This window comes from Perca flavescens, chromosome 2, assembly GCF_004354835.1.
Source record: "Perca flavescens isolate YP-PL-M2 chromosome 2, PFLA_1.0, whole genome shotgun sequence".
In the NCBI taxonomy this organism is placed as follows: domain Eukaryota; kingdom Metazoa; phylum Chordata; class Actinopteri; order Perciformes; family Percidae; genus Perca; species Perca flavescens.
This window is the reverse complement of record NC_041332.1, coordinates 4801926-4806925: the sequence shown is the minus strand read 5'-3', so window position 1 is coordinate 4806925 and position 5000 is coordinate 4801926. Positions and strand designations below refer to the sequence as shown.

General features: G+C 42.8%; 1 protein-coding gene across 1 annotated transcript in view; it reads right to left on the bottom strand.

Annotated features, from left to right (window-relative positions):
• Window positions 1-5000, bottom strand: part of spred2a (sprouty related EVH1 domain containing 2a) — a 33499-nt gene that overhangs the window by 27017 nt on the left and 1482 nt on the right. The window lies entirely within an intron of this gene.

The following is a 5000-nucleotide window of genomic DNA, read 5'->3' as shown; positions in this document are numbered from 1 at the left end:
GAAGAAGTTAAGGAGAAAACACAAGACTTTCACCCAGGAAACAGGTGTTCATGTCCTGGAAGAAGTTAAGGAGAAAACACAACACTTTCACCCAGGAAACAGGTGTTAATATCCTGGAGAAGTTAAAGGTCCAATATGTAATATATTTACTGTAATAAATCCAAAAAAGACACCAATGCCTCATCAGATATTAAGGAAACATGTTAAGCTGAAATACTATGTTTTCTGACAACAATGTTAATTTCAGTATTTTTTCTTTTTTAAATTTACGTTCCGTGACGGAATTTATGTTTATGTTTTGATCTCTGTGTGTGTGTGTGTGTGTGTGTGTGTGTGTGTGTGTGTGTGTGTGTGTGTGTGTGTTATCAACGGCCCAGTTTGACAGACAGGCCGGGTTGCCAGATATATACCTGTAAACACGTAAACCCAGCGCGCTACAGCTGTAACGTTAGTACAGCCATGAAAGCAGCAAACAAACAAACGGGATCAACGGAGATAGATTCTACTTGACGTAAAATAACGGCATGTTTCTATCAGTTCCGTGACCAGAGACATAACAAACCCTGGATGAATATTGGAGATGTATTTGAAAGATGAAGACAGCTTAGAGCCCCAAAAGGATGCCGAGTTGGCTAATTTCCTCCTGGACAGGTAAGCATTAGCTTCAGGCTAATTTATCACGGCTACAAGGGACGGGCATTTTATGCTATGATTTTGTCATTTCAACATTTGTGTACTCACATTGAATTATGTAGCTAGAGTACCCTGGTTACTCGCAAAAACAACTGAGACACAGCTAGCTAGTAAAGTGATCCTGGCTAGTCCTGGCTAACGCCGCTATGCTAACCCTGCTAACTGCTAACATCGGAGGACCAGGCAAGCAGCCGAAAGATTTGCCGCTCCTTGCAGCTGAATGACTTCCGGTAACTTTAGAAGCTCAAGTCAGCGGCGTTGTGCACGTACAGTAATGAGGGTCCCTACATATAAACCGAAGCATTGAGAACTTTGCGGGCCCCATCTTGCACTCAACGCAGTTGCCTTTGTACACCGACGCATGTATCGTTCCTATTTTGCACCCGACGCGCAGCGGACTTTTCCCTCCACAGACGCACGTCGGTAAATTAGGGAACGAACTTGCGCTCCCGGGGGCGGTTCAGCGAAAAGAGGAGGCGTGTTCAGGCGCAAATGTTCCCTGGTGCTATTTTGCAGTTTCAGAAAACCATTCCAATACAGACCAGGAAAAACCTGGTCTAAAGACAGTGGTCCTAGTCTAAAGTCAGTGGTCCTAGTCTAAAGTCAGTGGTGCTAGTCTAAAGTCAGTGGTCCTAGTCTAAAGTTAGTGGTGCTAGTCTAAAGTCAGTGGTGCTAGTCTAAAGACAGTGGTCCTAGTCTAAAGTAAGTGGTCCTAGTCTAAAGTCAGTGGTGCTAGTCTAAAGTCAGTGGTCCTAGTCTAAAGTTAGTGGTGCTAGTCTAAAGTCAGTGGTGCTAGTCTAAAGTCAGTGGTCCTAGTCTAAAGTTAGTGGTGCTAGTCTAAAGTCAGTGGTGCTAGTCTAAAGTCAGTGGTCCTAGTCTAAAGTCAGTGGTACTAGTCTAAAGTCAGTGGTGCTAGTCTAAAGTCAGTGGTGCTAGTCTAAAGTCAGTGGTCCTAGTCTAAAGTCAGTGGTCCTAGTCTAAAGTTAGTGGTGCTAGTCTAAAGTCAGTGGTCCTAGTCTAAAGTCAGTGGTGCTAGTCTAAAGTAAGTGGTGCTAGTCTAAAGTCAGTGGTGCTAGTCTAAAGTCAGTGGTCCTAGTCTAAAGTCAGTGGTGCTAGTCTAAAGTAAGTGGTCCTAGTCTAAAGTCAGTGGTGCTAGTCTAAAGTCAGTGGTCCTAGTCTAAAGTCAGTGGTGCTAGTCTAAAGTCAGTGGTGCTAGTCTAACGTCAGTGGTCCTAGTCTAAAGTCTGTGGTGCTAGTCTAAAGTCAGTGGTCCTACTCTAAAGTCAGTGGTCCTAGTCTAAAGTCAGTGGTCCTAGTCTAAAGTCAGTGGTCCTAGTCTAAAGTAAGTGGTGCTAGTCTAAAGTCAGTGGTGCTAGTCTAAAGTAAGTGGTGCTAGTCTAAAGTCAGTGGTGCTAGTCTAAAGTCAGTGGTCCTAGTCTAAAGTCAGTGGTGCTAGTCTAAAGTCAGTGGTCCTAGTCTAAAGTCAGTGGTGCTAGTCTAAAGTCAGTGGTGCTAGTCTAACGTCAGTGGTCCTAGTCTAAAGTCTGTGGTGCTAGTCTAAAGTCAGTGGTCCTACTCTAAAGTCAGTGGTCCTAGTCTAAAGTCAGTGGTCCTAGTCTAAAGTCAGTGGTCCTAGTCTAAAGTCAGTGGTGCTAGTCTAAAGTCAGTGGTGCTAGTCTAAAGTCAGTGGCGCTAGTCTAAAGTCAGTGGTCCTAGTCTAAAGTTAGTGGTCCTAGTCTAAAGTCAGTGGTCCTAGTCTAAAGTCAGTGGTGCTAGTCTAAAGTCAGTGGTCCTAGTCTAAAGTTAGTGGTCCTAGTCTAAAGTCAGTGGTCCTAGTCTAAAGTCAGTGGTCCTAGTCTAAAGTCAGTGGTGCTAGTCTAAAGTCAGTGGTGCTAGTCTAAAGTCAGTGGTGCTAGTCTAAAGTCAGTGGTACTAGTCTAAAGTCAGTGGTGCTAGTCTAAAGTCAGTGGTCCTAGTCTAAAGTTAGTGGTCCTAGTCTAAAGTCAGTGGTCCTAGTCTAAAGTCAGTGGTGCTAGTCTAAAGTCAGTGGTCCTAGTCTAAAGTTAGTGGTCCTAGTCTAAAGTCAGTGGTCCTAGTCTAAAGTCAGTGGTGCTAGTCTAAAGTCAGTGGTGCTAGTCTAAAGTCAGTGGTACTAGTCTAAAGTCAGTGGTCATAGTCTAAAGTCAGTGGTGCTAGTCTAAAGTCAGTGGTACTAGTCTAAAGTCAGTGGTCATAGTCTAAAGTCAGTGGTCCTAGTCTAAAGTCCGGGACACACAAGGGCCTATAATCGGCCGTTGGACAGTCTGGTGAGGTCGGTGACTTGAGTCTCTCAAAATCGGACGAAAATCTTTTAAACTGACCTTTGTTGATCTGAAACGAAGACAGATTCAGGAACTGCACACACACACACACACACACACACACACACACACACACACACACACACACACACACACACACACACACACACAGCATATTTCTCTCTTCAAATGTTTCCAGAAACATGTTTTTTTCTGTGAGCTATTTTAGTCCAATATGAGATATCGTATTCTGAACGAGCCGCCACGACAGTCTGGCTTTGAATTTCCGGAGAAAAAACAAACGCATGTGGCGCGTTCGTCCAATCAGCTGCCGGTTTTCATTTCTTGGGCAACAATACAGAGTAGCGCCGCCTGCTGCTATGAAGACGTTTTACGTTTCTCAAGTCGGTGTCTCCTCAGTGTGTCCCGAGGCAGTATTTTGGACCTCGGGGGACCCGACTGATCGTTCTGGACGCAGCAGTTCCCATTCTCGCAAATCCATACATAAATAAAAGGAAAAATACGACCTTGTTTTACATAACATTTCCATGAATCACGGATTTGTTGATGACATAAATGAGGAAATATTAGAGGACTTAAGGAGACGTGATGTTGAACTGCATGTGCCGATAACACTTAACCCGAATGCCCCAGCAGCAGCATGGGGGAGGAGAAACAGAAGAGCTGCATCGTCTATAGTGAGGTCATCTCTGTCTAATGTTACACTACATTGCAACTATATCACCATGCATTCATAACCTCCTGATTCAGTGAGAGAGTGAAAAAAATATTATCACGGTTATTTCGGTCAATAGTGAAATCACGATAATTAAACACGATTACTCGTTGACTTCTGGAAAGATGTTGCAATTATTGAACTTCAAAAAACAGTGGAAAAAGTTCAATAAATCAACAGTAAAAATAATTTATAATATTGTTTCATTCAGAATGCAAGAGAAAATAAGACTTTACTTGCAAAACGTGACGATGTAAATGATTGTTTTTCTCGATTATTCTGTTTTTGTGATCATTGGGAGCCGAAATCATGATCACAATTACATTTAGATTAATTGCACAGCCTTAGCGTGAGCCCAAAACATCGGAAATTATGTTTTTGTGACATTTATTTATTTACATTTTGTCAAAAAGAAAAATCAATAGCAAACAGTCGGTCTCCTCGGCTGTGAACCGCTCCTGGCGTGCGCCCATGGATGTATTAAGAGCGTGTGCCTAGCAAATCCGCCATTATAATAGCAACCCACCATGGAACGAGCACGCCTGGCTTTTAAAGGGAATGTTAGACCCTGTTTACACGTACAAACGGAGACGTTTCCCTTCGAAACCGATTCTTTCTAAAAACTCCGGCCAGAGTGGAGATTTTTGAAATCTCCGTTTGCACGTAAACTGAGACAAACGGAGATTTAGGCAGCCGAGAGAGAGAAGAGAGAGGAAGTGATTGGTTGCTGTTGTTACTATTTTCGGGATTCTGATTGGCCAACGTGGGCTTGATAACTCTGCAAACCCTTGGTGTTCTCTCAATGAGCTTCATGAGGTAGTCACCTGAAATGGTTTTCACTTCACAGGTGTGCTTTGTCAGGGTTCATTAGTGGAATTATTTCCCTTATTAATAAAAAATACCTCGATATCGATATTCTAGGGTTGACAATTGGTGCTCTAACTAAATTTCTTCACACTTAGATTTTTGATAACCATCAGTAATGTGGATATAATGACTAAGTGGGGAAAAGGCAAATAATAGAACAGCTACAACAGTCTGGTAAGTTCAGAACAGTACATTACTTTACTGTAATGCAGCCTTTAAAACCAGGGAAAGACACCTATGTCATATCACGATATCCAAAATCCAAGACGATATCTAGTCTCATATCACGATATCGATATAATATCGGTATATTGCCCATCCCTATGATGTCATATACATTAGGTTTATTGAACATGGACTTGCATTGAAAGCTGGAAAGGCCAACTGGTGGAAGAACTGGTGCC